The sequence below is a fragment of the Hippichthys cyanospilos genome, chromosome 1 (genome assembly GCF_059441005.1).
Source record: "Hippichthys cyanospilos isolate Australia breed blue-spotted pipefish chromosome 1, RoL_Hcya_1.0, whole genome shotgun sequence".
Lineage (NCBI taxonomy): Eukaryota > Metazoa > Chordata > Actinopteri > Syngnathiformes > Syngnathidae > Hippichthys > Hippichthys cyanospilos.
In genome coordinates this window covers 25,834,374-25,850,177 of record NC_142369.1, presented here as the reverse complement: position 1 = coordinate 25,850,177, position 15,804 = coordinate 25,834,374, and the positions used below count along the sequence as shown (strand labels likewise).

Sequence of the window (15,804 nt, the reverse complement as noted above, 5' to 3'; positions counted from 1 at the left end):
CTAAACTCGAAGGCAAATCATGGGATTTGAGATCATGAAAAAAAAAAAAAAGTAATATAACATCAAACTGTCCCTGCACACGTGTAAGCACAATTACAAATGTCACCATTAAACGTTAATTTAGCATAAACTAAATAGCTCTAAAAACGTGTTTTCTGATACGGATGAGTACGATTTTCTTTCTCTTTCCAGGGTTTTATTTCTCAACCGCCCATAGTGCCTGGATCCCAAACTGGCAACAATAGACACTCGCACACATCATCACTAAATACTTTGAACTAAACTTGTTGCACGGCACATCAAAGTAAACCTGCCTCCCGCATTTAACCCTCACCAATTAGCAAACCCGGCAAACAGGTGCACCGAGGGCCCCATTGCCATCACATCGTCACACTGCGCCTGGAACACCAGGAGAACTATGTCAAGATGCTATTCACTGACTACAGCTCGGCATTCAATACCGTTATCCCAGACATTCTCGTCAACACACAAGAGTAGTCAGGAGAACATCGAGACGGCATAGGAGAAAGCGAATAAGCAATAGCTTGCTCGTCCCAAAACAATGAGCTTGTATCCTGTCCTGCCAAAGTGAAGGAGTTCGTGTCAGAGGGTTCTAGGGGTTCTTTTATCTAATGAACTCTTTTGTCTGCTTAGGTCTGGATCTACTCAGGCCAGGTGCTCAAAAAATAGTTGGGCAGAGCACGTCATTAGCAACCAGGAAGTAGTGCTTCCTTACATTCTGTCAGCAGTAGCCATCAACACACACAAAAAAAAATCCAAAAGCACCTGCACCTATAAGTTACAAAAGTCATATTCATTAACGCATTACTGGCATGCCATACTTAACAATGTACTGAATCTCATTGGTAAAATAACAGATGAAAAAGCATTTTTTGTGTGGCACAGGAAAAAAAAAACATTTGAGTCCTTAAGGCAGCTAAGCATAACATCTTGACTGATTACTCCAAAAAGTGGATGGTAGTGCTATGTACGAAAGATACAGAGCAGATGGTTTGCGGGAAACTGAATCCCTTCTCCGAAACCCCACTTGATGATTTTAGTGTTTTGGCGTGTGGTTATTTTTTTTTCTCCTGAAGATTATAGGTAAATATGGATTTAAGCGGCATAAGACTTGTCTACAATGTGGCAACCTGCTCCATGTTTAGATAACAACGTCAACCATGTAGCAGTCAAGGCAAACACACACGCACACACACGCACACTGTGTAGTCACTGTGTTTATGCACAAGAAAGGGCTGGTTTTAATTACCAAAAATGGGCTTTAGACAGGAACTGTAGACATCACCCCTCGCAAGCATCACTTCTCTTTCTCTCGAGTCAGAGACTTAATTTCCCCACCCACAGATGGGTTATTTTGCGAGCCATAAGCTGGATTTGGCACAAGGACAAGTATCTCCTACACACTTCTTTTTACACAATTACTCTCCGTCTTATTATCTTCAAAGGTGAACTAAATCTTTGCCAGCTCCTGAGTGAGTTCAATAAAAGCCAAGAATGAGGCTTCACATGAGATCCTTTAACATCATCATAGTTAGGATGCAATGACGCCTCTTCCCGGACATTCAGTGTTTGCTTCTCAGTGGGCTAATTGCCCTATCGGGGTAGGGGGTGTCAAAGAAACATGGAATATAGTTGGCCTCTTGCCCTCAGGATGCACTGTGTCCCAACGAGTGAGTCGGTTAGGGCTATTCATTAGAGAAATACCCCTGCAGAGAGTTCAGTGGGCCAGAGGCTGTTCTGTCCTTGGTGCTGGATCTTGCCCTATTTTAGGGCACAAGCTGTCTTGGTCATTTGTTTGTCAACACTCCTTGAATTATCGCTTCTCTGCTGCAAAATAGATATGGAGATGAGTAAATACTACAGTGACTCCGATATGACCTGCAAACCGAAATAATGTCCCGTACTGTGCGTGGTAGCATATAGTTGAAGATACAACAGTGATTCAGTGAACATATCCCCCATTCTCATTCATCAAACCCCAGGGGACTTATTAAAAAGTCATGAGTCTTCTGCCTGCAGGCTGCCTAACATCATGCATGTATAGTTGAGGGTGAAGGTCAGACAGAGTAACGGATCGTTTAGCCAGATTCTCACTAATAGGCCTGCCAAGCCTCATATTCGACCCCAGCGTAATATATCACTGTTTTTTGCAAGTATCGTATTTTTCAGACCAGAAGTAGCATTGGTCAAAACTATAACATGAAGAAAAAAAAAAAGAATGCCCATTCCAAAATGTGAGGTAAGTTTGGAAATTGTGCACACTGCCTCCCTCCCCTGAAACTCAACAGAGTGCCCCAAAAAAGGAGTGCCAGAGCCCAGTCCACCAGGCAGTTCAGATGGAAATTCTTCAAGCGTGATCTGGTGATTGCTTTGGAACATAGTCTGTGTTTGGAACTATACAGGAAGAGTTAATATTTTTGAAAGTTTTGTGGTGTATTTTAGCAAGGGTGACGTGTAATTTTACATTACAGATGACGTGATGACATGACCCCATTCGACCCCAGGCAGAGGGCATTCCAGGACCACTTCCAAGAAAGTGCTAAAAAGTGCTTCATCCCCAAATCGTCTAATCTTGTTCTATTTTATTTGACGCATCAAAATCATTAGAGCTGCATGTCAACTTTGCTTGCGGTGGAAGGTGATACAAATTTTACTACGTGAGTACAGAAACGGCACCAAGCAAAAAAGGTTGGCTATTGGTAAGTAAATTGACTTGCTTAGTGCTGTTGAACTGTCAACCAAGATAACTAAAGTAATAACACAACCATTGATCACCAGATTGACATTAAATTTGTTATAAAGATTTGCTGGTGAGAATTTTTAGCATTTTAAAGTTTCAGCAAAATTGTAGTGTCCTGGCTTTTAAAATTGAAAATGTGGATAACCAAAGTATTACCGAAAGTTTGGTTGGTGACAGAAACCCCCAGTGAAAAAAGTAAAGCTAGCAGGACCTCTATGTCCTCAAAAATCAACGCATGCACACACACACGCAATGACACACGCACGCAGACACACGCACCACAGCTGGCAGGCACAGCAGAGTGTAAAGTTCCTGATCCATCTCTGTCGAGTCAATTAGCTGAGCTCAGCGCTGCAGCATCATTAGTGGGCGCTGAGGGTGTTTGTCTCTGTCGCTGAACAGCCTCAGACAGGATGAATAGCACTGCTGCGGCGAGCACACACCCACACGCACACACTAATCACAGAGAGCACAACTCTTGCAACTGGGACGACCCAGGCTGAACAAAGTGACTAAGCAGTACTGTATATACTTTACATATGCTTAGTGTGCACTTTTATTGTCAGTTTTAAAAGGGACCAGAAAACATCCAGCTGAAGTGATTTGATTTCTTTTTTCCATTGACAGATCTTCTTTTGAAAAACCTGCCATGTGATGGCCATAAAGCATGCCAATCTGGCAACCTAGGAGAGAAAGACGTCTTCCCAGCCGGCAATTTTGCAAGACTGCGCTGCACTGTCAATTGGGCAGCCACGGGGAACGGAATGACATTGAATGAAAAACCTGGGGAGCGGAGTCCATGAAGTACAAGTGTATTTATGATTCTCTATAATTATTTTTGGCTGAATATGTTAATGAATCATGCCTATACTATTTTGGATAAAATATTATATCAAAAGTGTTGCTTATAGCACTGACTTATTGCTTTGTGTATTGCAAACCTTGAGTGTTTATTTAGCTTTCCCATGGTAACACCTTTTGGTAATTAGGTGATTGACACACTTCATCATCCCTTCCTCTACAAGCCCACACACTGGATAGACTTCGCTGTAATTACAGGTGAGAGGCAAAATGTGGTTACATAGTTGATCCCCAAGGAAAATTCAAGTTAAACTTAACAGATACCTTATGTTTAAGTTGTGCTGGAAAACAAGTGCACATGGAAGCAGCTGTGTCACCATGTGCTCTGCTTTACAAGTGTAGAGGAGGTGTTGTGAAAGAAGTCTTCAAGACCTTGAGGTGAGAGCATGGCAGGTCAGAGAGGTCCCCGCCTCCAGCACACACATCTCACCTCATCAAGCAGCACAGACACTTGAGCCAAGGCAGCGGCTGGTCAAAAAGGATGCTCAAGGATAGAAATGCTCAAAGTTAAGTACACCTTCACAATTGGTTTAGAGTAAAGTCTGTTAAAGCCGGTTACAAGTTAGACCAGTTAGACTAGCTGACCAGCTAGTTAGGTAGGTATATAAATAACCTGGTACGTAGATTGGTATGAAGATAGCTAAAGGTGTAGTTAAATCAATATATACTGTACAGGGTGATGAGGCCAGAACTGGTTTAATCTAAATCAAGAAAGTACAAACTGTTTGTTCCTAGGATCTACTTTTCCAGCAGTCAGGCAGTCTTCTCTTTTTTGTTGTTGTTGTTGCTTGTTTTTAGGCAGTGTGTGTGGGGGTGTGTGACCATGTCTATGGGTGGTAGAGCGCAGAGAACTAGTGATGAACTACAGGCTGCTGATACAGCACATCATCCCAAGTAGGTAGAATGCATGCTAATTGGTGTTAGCAATATTAGCGTAGTTCTTCAAGTTACATTTATGTATCTGTCGGTAGCTTTTGGTCTAATTTGTTCATGCTTAAGTTTTTGTTCATTGTTTTTCTTCAAAATTTGCTCTCCACCAATACTACCTTCACGTTCGACCGCTTCATTGCGATTGATGGAGCACTGAGTACCTCTCATGTTAATCGGTGATGGAACTGGCTAATACAGTGGAACACACGCCATGTGTAGATTTTTCCCCCCCAATATATCTATACTTTTAATATTTAAAAAAAAAAAAACAATTACGGTGGATGATACGTTTAGCGGAGGTTTTCAGAGATCGCAAACAATGCAGTTCAATGGGCAGTTTTGCTGTTTGTCAAGTCAAGTTTATTTGTATACCCTGTACCCTGAATCACCAGAGTCTCAAAGGGCTTCAGTTAAAAAAGACATCCCAGATAGTAACACACAGAACATCACAAATACACAACGGAATCCCCAGTTAGTGTAAAATCACAGTATGTGGTTACTTACTTTTTGATTGTTTAAACACTCTGTTGTTGAAGACTGGCTCTTCTATAGATGCTTTGAGCATAAAATATGACGCAAATGTAAACTGGTTCAATTGGAAACGGATATAAGGATGTACAGCATTTTGTCCATATTTAAAATGGCATCCCACTGAGGGGATAATGTCTGCGTGTGCGGACGGATGTACAGTAGCAAAAGCACATCCGTGTCAGGGTTTGTCAGTTTGTTCATGGTTTCAAACATTTGTCAGGTGGTCTATAGATGTTCACCAGAGGTTTGCCAACCGTTTTAATGGTCTATCTTTGCGACAAGAGTGCAGGCGATCGCCTGCCGAGTGTTTGCGAACCCTTGACGAGAATGGAACATCCGCTCGCTACCTTTGCCGACACTCCCAACCATTTGCCCCTCAGTGGGCTCGGGGCTTTAGGTACATTCCACTAAACCCTTACAAATACACCTTTATGAACTGGCCTCTGGAAAAGAAAATGATATTTCCAAACTTTGTTTGTCAAATGTCTAGCTCAGATAATGACTCAAGAGGTCCAGATTAACCACCTTGGGTCAAGGTTTTTACTCATACGATCAGCACAAAGTGAAATTGTTGCTTTTCTGGGCTAATGGACAAATGATTGCCACCCCTCCTGGGACAATTCTCACATATGTCCAGCCCATGCAGATGTGGCCAAAACCACATAGCCTGTAATCTCTCACAGGAAAGAGGAGGCTTCCCGCCTCAACCCAGACAGAGCTGTCTTTACCTCACCTTCCCTCTCACTCTCCCATTCCGCAGTTCTTGCTGTTTTTCCAACACATGCCTCTAGTGATGCTGATGGCACTGACAGGCTCTCAGTCTCCCCCTCCCACCAGCAGGCTGTGGTGTGTAATTACAGAGCGGCACCAAGCCTGGTGGTCAGACTGGTGGGTTGACTGCTGACAGGCGTGCTTGTTTGGCCAAGAACCAAAGATCCCATCGGCACTCGCAAACAGGAGCTGTGTGTCTCCGCACAGGATGCCTTCTATAAATCTCCCCCTTTCTCTCCTAATTGTCCCACTTCCTCAGCAGAGTGTTTCATCAAGAGAAAACACCCCAAAGAGCTTTAGGCAGAATGACGGGAATACCTGTAAAAAAGACTAATCATGGGGAAATGGAGCGCTACTGATATTAACCCCGCTAATTATTAAGCAGCTTGTCCATCCCCTATGTTTTGGCTTGTTTTACTGCGTGAGTGTGGTGGTGGTGGTCTGTTTTTCTATGAGGGACAGTAAATGTTGTGTCATGACCCGTTTCAACTTAAAACAGACAGAAACGTTAGTTTATACGACGCCAGCTTTCATTTGGAGACTGAACATACTATTCAGTGTACAGATTGATAAGACTGGCATACAATGGATTAAGCCAAAGCTGCAGTATGTAGGAGCCACTAAACCTAAATGATCATTTCAATTATAAAATGTCATTAAAGTAAATGTTTATATTGTGAAAATACACAAAGGCACAACTTAAATAATACAGCCAGTTGTAGAAATTTAGTTGCATTTCTGAAGCTTTAGTATTGAATGCACAAGTTCTGAATAATCACAATAAGCAATGTGCTGGCTGCAAGTTGAAATTAGACTTTGCTCACTCCAGTTCAAAATTGCATAATGTTGAAAGCTCAAAGAACTCTACAATAATATTCTTCGTAATGCTAGGTGGGCTCTTCTTTATTTTATGACTATTTAATGTTTAATAAATCCATCAGTCCACCAGAGAAGGGATTAGTGTAAAAATAAGTCCTTAATGGCTCATTGAGATTTCTCATGATCCAGTGGAATTGACTGAAGAAAAACAACATGGCATCAACCTCATGCTCCAGCAACGCAGACATCCTCCAGAATAAATCTGCTCAGTATGACTACAGAATGGAAACAGGAGGGACATTCTCCCATCCCTCAACTGCAAATCTGCACCCTGATTAGAGAAAGTTTAACCCTGCTATCCAAGTTAGCTAGTCAGCTAGTTATATTTCCACTGTGCTGCCTCAATGAAAGTCAGTGCTCCTTGTGTGTAATTTTATTTTGTCATGCTCTGGTTTTGTTACTTTTGACTATGTTTATATTCTAGTTTTGTTCATGCGACGCCAAAGAAAAAACTGACCGAGTGATGGTGAATCCTGAACTTGCAGAAACAGAGTTGAATGGTACCTGGAAGACGTTCTCGGACAAAACAGTATTCTTATTAAGAGTATCCTGGCCTGGCATGCACTTTGCAGCACCAAATAGCCACAGCAGCAACTCTGGCATTTACATCAAATCCAAGAATCATAAAGGACTTGCACTTGCTGCTCTCACGGTCTTACTCAAAACAGTGCCAGAAACCAATTTCTTAATACCATGCTTGCTTGCAAATAAAAGTGCGGTTTATGTAAAGTGCCTAAAGTTAGCAGTGGGCACATCTGTTGAATTGCAGTCACGTTTGAAAGTGGCGGGACAGGCTGTGCCAACGTTTCCTGCACTTGAAAGGAGCAGATGTCAATAAAAGTGTGCGACAGGCCCACGACACGGCATACACACTTTAATTTTATCATGAGAAGACACCTAATTAATGCTTCCCTGGTAACCCCGGTCGACCTTAAATGTTCACACTGTGACACTCTTTTCTCCCCCCCTCTCTCTTCCTTGGCGTCTTGTCCAATGATGCGAGACCATTTTCCCACTTCTCTTGATCCCACGGTCATGAGGGGAAGCAGCCAAAACAAGAAACCACACACTCCACCACCAGCTTGGTGTTGCAAGGAGGAGGCTGTGTGGGTGACTTCTCTATATAAAACACTCCAACACACAGCAGTCTTGAATCCTTCATCCTCAACGCGCTGCCACAGCTGGCCAACATGCAACGGCTCGAAAAACAACATAGGCCAGAAAAAGACATCCAACAAAAACATACATAAACAATGTATTTCTTGCTGTTGAAATATTAGATGAGCTGCTTGGAGCTGCACTCTGGGACTAAAATAATGAACGATATAAATTAATGTTGCTGTAGCTGGTTTTGTTTGACTGTAACTGTTCGTGTTTTCACAGTGGTTCATAATTTCATCATTCATCGTTAGTCCTGCCATCTGGAAACAAAGACAACTTTGGCTGTGATATTCAATGGTGAAAGAAACACAAACAGTCTGGAAATCTGACAGGTGATAATCAGGCCAAAAGTTGAACAAAAATGTTTCAGTGTAACCAAAATTTTGCCAGTAATCCCTGATTTCACGTAGCAGCATTTAGTATTTACACACGTGCTCTTTTAAAGTTTCACGTTAACGTTCTTTCTGGTACTTTTACAAGAGAGTATTATTTTTAGCCCTTTTATACTACGTCTCAGAGGGAGATATTGTGTGTTTAACGACACCACATATATTTGACAGCTGTAGTTGTAGATTGTAAGAAACGCCAACATATAGCAAACCATAACCAATATTTTTTTTCCTTTGCAGATTATATTTCACCATCTGTACAAGAAAGGTCCAAAGTTTAACATTTGAAAACTGAAGCCAAGGAAGGGATAATATCTTAGCTAAAAATAACGCCTTGAATAAAAAAAAAAAATATTTGATGGCTTGCATTGAGTATAGTGTTTCAGTCATCTTCATGGCAAACTGAGATTATGTGCTTTGGGGTCATTAAAAATGGTGGCTCAGTCAGGACACTGGCCATGTTGTGTTAGCACTAATGGTATTGTATGTGCACTCTTTGTACCATCACATAGTAAAACAATCACAGAATTCTAATCACTGTAACCAAATGAAAAAAAGCATGGTAATTGGAAAGTAGATATGTATTTTGGCCAGCCAGGGCAAATGTGATGCAACCAACAGAACTTTACAAACACAATAATGAGGCAAATAACAAACAAAAACAACTGCAAGCAAAAAATGCAAACAAAAAATGCAGCAAGAAAGATACAATCAGAAAAATGAAATACAAGCAAACTTAAAACAAGTGGAAAAAAACCCAAATTGAGATTAACATAGCTGCAAAAAACCCAAACAAATAAAAAGAAAAACACTGCAGAAAAGATGCAAAATAAATGTGGAAAAAAAAAATGCGATGAGATGACATGAGGTAACACATTTCTTGCAGCACTTTCCTTTTAATGTGTTTCAATTTTTTGTTGACAGTGTTTTTTCCCCAGCACTTTTCGGTTGTAAGATTGCTCCTAATTCATTATTTCTGATAGTGTCTTCTTTTGCCCCAGTTTGCCCCAGTCGGCCACTGTCCATTATCAATCAATTTGATCTTATTTAAGGTGAAAAATCACCATGCTTCACAGTTCCAACAACATAGTACAATTAAAATGCTTAACAGAAATGTCTAATACAGAAAAAACACAACAAACACACATAAAAATGAGAATAAAACATTAAAAAACATGAAAGGTTCATGATAAAACAGTTACATGCTATACTGGATTGAAATACTGACTAAAAATATCTATGTATAGTACAGTATAGGTATTTCTTTTCCTTGCCCTTATAAGGTAAATGCTTGAATCCCGTGCATCTTATCCTGTAGTGTCTTGTGTCCAGTCTGCTCACAAGCAACAAAAAAAACCCAGCACATTTAAAAAAATCATCACAGGATTTTAATAGCTCTTTTTGAAATGCCGTATTTACGATAAACTGATGAGAAAATGTAACTTTGTAAAATGATTAACATCAGCAAAACGACTGTCTGAAAAAACAAACTTGATGACAGGAAATAGTTCATGGTAAATCAAAACTAAACAATAAAAGAAATCTAATATTGCTTGCTATAGAAGCTGCTCTCAACCAACCATGCAGCTGAACTCCCGGCCATGACACCTTTTCGTCTGACCCCAGTTACTTCCCAGAGGTGGACAAGCGCTCCAGCCCCGTGTCCTCCGCTGTAGTCAAGCACGGTCCCATCGGCAAAGCTTCAAGTGAACACGCTCCATGTCCTCTGCTGCATACACTCAAGAAGTGGCTGGGGGAATCCTTGGCTCATTGCTGGAAGGACACTCAGTTTGTTTGAGGCCGCCCTGAACACTGACTATTTCTTCTGTTGGCCACAGCAGCCATAAGGGATTTTTCCTCTAGTAATACGGCAAGAGTGAGTGTATGTACTCATGAGAGTGTACGCTATATTTGTCCATAGACACACATGTTAACCATATAAACAATTGAGTGCACTCTGACAAACATGCAGACTAATCTATGGCAACCAGGCACAACAATGCTTGTTGAGCACATCCACTATAGGATAGTGATTGCGGGAGCACATCTAGAGCCAAGATGTGATTGCCAAACTGCAGTCATTAGGATCATATCATAAATGATAAATTGTGCTTTCATTGCAAACCACAAACCCGCTTCTCTTCACATGGCTCCAAATGAACTGGGAACAACACGTGTATGTCATGTTTTGTTTTTCTCATGATTTAACTTCTTTTGGACAGCATGGCCCAATCCCGCCACAATTGGATGTGTCGTTTAGCTTGGGAACATCTCATATAACACCCAAATACAAAAAAAGTATGTTCCCCTTGGATCATTCCAATGGGGGGTTAAATGGCTCTGCTCTAGGATTTGTCTGGATAAAAAAATGCTCAACGACATTTTCTCGAATTGCTGTCAGATTGCAGATGTGGGGAAGAGGGGATTTGATTTACCGGCCTTCTTAAATGACTCCCCCCGATTAAATTGACCCCCAAATTGTGTATGTACGTATCCACTTGTATTTACTTTGAAATGAGAACCAAATTTATAACCACAAAGGGGTAAACCGTTTGTCTTGAATTCGGCGGCTTTGTGAGAATGCGAAAGGCCAACATTCTATTTTAGTATTGCATGTGCACAACAATATTTGAGAAAGCTCAAGAAAACCAACCATGCCCGCCACATGAAGGAAACCTCAGTATCAATTCACATTTGCCACACTGTTTTAAAAATGAAGTTTGAGTCACATTCATTGAATAAATGGACTTGTGTATTATTATTATTATTATGTGCAAAGATCAAAGCCAAGCTGTCATTCTGACATTCGGCAAGCAGGTGAGGTGAATCTTTTGTCACGGATTTGATTTAAGCCAATGTCTATTGTTGAAAACACACGCATGAAACACTCACAAGGCCTTTGATTTTGACAGCACTGATTCTTTCCTCAAATAGAAAGCTCAGTTATGTGTCAAGCAACATGTGAGACAACCACAACGAGGAGCGTTCGCTAAGAATAGACGTGATTTACAAAATTATAAAACATCAGAGACAGGTTCTGTTCACTGAATTATAATCAACTGAATGACTCTTTTACATATGAATACATGTTCAGATCAACGTTTCTTCTTGCAACCCATGCAATAATTAATGTTGATGAGCATACCAACTCATTATTCTATGCTATGTGGGTAAAAGTAAAGAACTGGTTACTATACCCCTCTCTTCCCGCTTTCAAAGCTATAACTGCTTACACTTTATACAACATTTCTATCCATTCATCCAGAAGAAAATTTGAAAGGCACAGAGAGGAGTAGAGTGTTGGACTGTTTGATAAGATGGAGACCGAGATTCTCTTACACCAAACTCAACCAAGCGTGCTTCTATGGATCTTTCTTACTTTTATTTTTTTTATTTTAGCACAGGGGCAACGAAACACTAGATCGCCCTTGTTGTCACATTTTGTTCTTATTATGTGGGTGGATGTGATTTTTCTTCAATAAATAGACTTGGTCTTGCCTCCAAAAGTCACTTCCAGTCTCGATAATGTCTCACTCGGATGGCGTGGTCTCGATCACAACACTCGGTCTGGGTGAGTAACTCTGATGCCACTGTTTTCTCACAACAATTAAAACGGTTGATTGCATTTTGAAAAGGTGCTCTTTATACAGTATATAAATAATCATAATAACTGATTCGCGTAACTGCGGCCACATGATTAATAGCCATTAGGGTGTTTAATATACAAAAGTGACAAATGTTAGTGACCCTTGGACCCTTTGATTTTTCTGTATGCGGTCATATGTGAAAAATCATTGGACATCCCATGATGTAGTTTGAATAATACGGCCTTAATGTCCATGTTTGTGACAAACTCTTAACCTACAAATACGCACACTAGAATGTGTACAAATGCAAAGACACACACCAAAGCCCCGTATGAGTGAGTATATGTAGGAAGAGGGAGTGAAGTAAATGAGAGTGTGATGCTGAGCTCAGTCTAATCCTTGGGTGAATGGCGTGCTGTGTGCCAGGCATTCCTCTGTGCCTTTTTAAGGCTTTTTGAGGATTAGACCCCACTTACTTACAGGGCCGCAGGGTGGGATCAAAGCCGACTTGACTTTTTCAAGCTCGGCTCATGGAACATTCAGGTGGCACCGTGGAACAGTACACCACCACCAAAACTCGAGATGCTGACACAGGTCATGCGCACCTGGTTGGGGTCAAACTTGCCGTGCGTACTTCAATTCAGCACTCGCTGTCAAACTACCCGCTGATAGGACGCATGGGGGTTTTAGCGGCAGTAATACATATTTTAAAATAAAATGATGGCCCTCACGTTAAAGTGTCACAAAAATACCACATGAAACATGATTGGGACCACGGCTGCCATTATTTGAAAAGAACCTGGAGCTCATTCCACAGCCATTACAAAGGCTAAACTTACATCCAGCAAAACAGACTACAGACAAAACAAACCTAATCTTAGTTGACCTCTGAACAACTGTGCAGATCCGTGTATTATCTGACCTGCAGCCTGTTACAACAAACACAGGTTCTTCTTTAATCCGCTGCAGAGAAGGTGGAGGTAAATCCTTTCATGAGTGTGTGAGACCCGGCTCCAGGAGTCGTGTTCGAGGGATGACACTAATTACTCAAACAGAGGAATTTAGGACGTTATCTGTAGCATCTCAGTGTTGATGACAAGAACTTAACCTAACTGGTGTAACTACACATTTCCCCCCAGGAAGTAAGAGCAATGATGTCCAGGGAATTTCAACACAGAAACCTGGAGATAAAAATCCTGATAACAGGCTTGGGCCTGCACAAAAAAAAAGGCCCTCACTTGTTGGGTCTGCATTGTCTTCTTCTTCCTATTCTTTTTTGTTCCTGCACATGTGGAAAGCTATTATGCTTGACAGCCAATTCTGTGCCTCATATAACCTCTGCACACGTGTCCTTTTAAATCTACATGTTCCATGTCTGCTTTTCATGGACACGTACACACAAATACAAGCAGCCACCCAAACCCAAAATGACGACACCCCAGGTCTGGCAAATGTTTCTCCGGCATGAGGTTCTGTCTCATGTCCACATCCTTTGAGAAGAAAGTGGGCCTTCATGCATGCGGGGACTTGGTGTGTTTGTGTTTTGCGCCACTGGAGATAAGTATGCATGCTCTCTGTGCTCAACAAAGGGATGATAAAGTAAAAAACACAGGCCCGGGGGATGGGGAGGGAGATTTATTTTACAGCTTTAAATGAGAGATATTGGAGTGTTCAGTCAAGCGGCGACATGGTAGAAGCTGCTAAAAGCAATGAAAAGACAGAAAATGCAAACTACAACAATAAAATAGTTGGTCTCTGAGTAAAGAAAAATCAAATAAATGCCGTTTAAAGGGCTTCCACAGCTTTGTCTTTTGAGTCGCCTTTTTATAGCAGTAATGTGGGGTGAATTCCATGAAATTTAACATGGATGTGTCGCTGTTTGCCTTAATTGTGCAAATTTTAATGTGACACTTTCAGTAAGAACGTTTCTGATGTAAATTCTATTGCAAGTTGTCTAAGTATGTAAGTGACAAATCACAAAACACACAAATAAATGTCACTCTTCAACAACTACAAGTATAAATTGCTTATTACGATAAAAGATTGAGGAGAAAAAAAGCTGAAACTGTTTTTCGTCACGCTGAGGCAAAATGCATTTTGTCTATTTTACTGATTACACCCATTAAACAAGTCCAAAAAGGATGAATAATCCCAAAATTAGTTGAGGCCAAACGTTAAAATCAACAGTGGTTTCCCTTAGGGTCTTTTCCGTTTCAAAGGGAGATTTATGAGCTGTAGAAGGAGTGCTCCTAGTTGTAAAGCAGATGTAGGTTTTTTTTTTTCTCTCTCTCTCATTTTTGGCAACGGCACACCGAACTGATGATGCAGGACTTGGTTGCTCCCTCACTGTTATTTGACTTTCCAGCTTGAATGTCTAGGATGCCGCTGGTCAATGTGATCACACTTAAGTAGCGCTACAAATCTTTATCTTTGCTATGGAATCACTGGGAAAAGGAGTAATGATAACAGTCACGAGGAGGGTGATAGAGGAAGGAAGTGCTCTAGCTCCTTTTATCGTTTTTCTCCTTCTGCCTTCACAACAGAATGTTGGTCTTATCAGTACAACATGTCCACAGTTGACTGTGCGAGGACATGCACTGGATGATGAAAGAACACACAAACACAGCGAGTGCGAGGGGAGGGTGCCATGCAGAGGACTGGAAACAGATTACAGGAGGAGCAGTGGAGCGGGGAAACAGATGAAAATTTAGCCCAGCCGTCAACGCCTCCTCATCGCGGACAAACAACAGGCCAGATGAGAAGCTCACATCTACACCATCAATCATGCTGCCGGTGTCAGCTAATAAAAGAGAGCGTGTGACGGGTGCAGGTCCACGAGGGTCTGCCGATCCCGCGGGTCTCCAGTCGGGCCTGGTGCGATATGCTTACAAAAGAACCCAAGCTCCCCGTCTCCAAATGTCTCTATGCTGGCATCCACAGCGTTTGAAAACAAGTCTTCCCTATACCCCTTCACACCCACCGTGTGAGAAAGTGCTGATGGAGGCAAAGAAAAAGTCCAAGGAAAACTTCACACTAGACACTCTTGTAGCATCCAGGATTTTATTGTGTGAGTACTAATTGCTCTGTTCACATGCAAACAGCAGAGTTCTATGTGATATCTGAAATGGGGTCCCGTAGTAAAGTAAAACAGTTTTCATCCCGTTTGAAATATAAACGAGTTGAATTTTGTTTTACAAAACATCTGTATCCACATCTGAATTTGAGCACTGGAACCTACACTGACTTTGCTCGTATACTTATTTGGGAGATTGATTTTAACATTTCTGACAAAACCTCATATCACCAGCAAGTTGGCTCTTTTTTGGGTGAACATGGACTCGTATTCCAATCCGTAGTCTCTTTCGAAAACTGTCTCTTGAGTTTTACTGTTTCTTAAAGGGGAGTATGGCTTCCAATGCTCACTTAAATGTAAAAACTTAACTTCAGCCATTTTTTCTGTAGTTGTTTTACTGCTTCAACTTTCATAACTAATGGAAAAAAGCATTTGGAAGCGCTTAGAAAGTGAGATACTTTACAGATGGCTTTGTGATTTCATTATTATTGCATCAGAACAAACATAATTTAGGACCCGGCAGTTGCACTTAGTCAAAGAGGTCAAAATAAATTATCGGAGTTTCATGAACATAGAGATAAAACGGGAGGTTTTGTTCTTTGGAGACTTTTAGGGTTTAACTCATGTTCTTCCAAGATGCTTGCTACTAATAATCAATTTGCTACTAAAAGTCATGGTCATAGCGGCTGGTGGTGACATGTAGAACACAGACACATCTAGAGATAAAACATTTGGACTATGTCAACTAAATGTGTCTTAAAACATGCATATGTGTGTGTGTGTGTAGCTTCCTCTTCAATGCCATTATCAGACAGTGTATGTTGTCTTCTGCGGGACTTTGGTGCTAAGGTATAAAACAGA

At 41.2% G+C, this 15,804-nt stretch overlaps 1 protein-coding gene across 5 annotated transcripts in view; it reads right to left on the bottom strand.

Moving 5' to 3' along the window:
- Positions 1-15,804, bottom strand: part of emid1 (EMI domain containing 1) — a 51,957-nt gene that overhangs the window by 12,696 nt on the left and 23,457 nt on the right. The window lies entirely within an intron of this gene.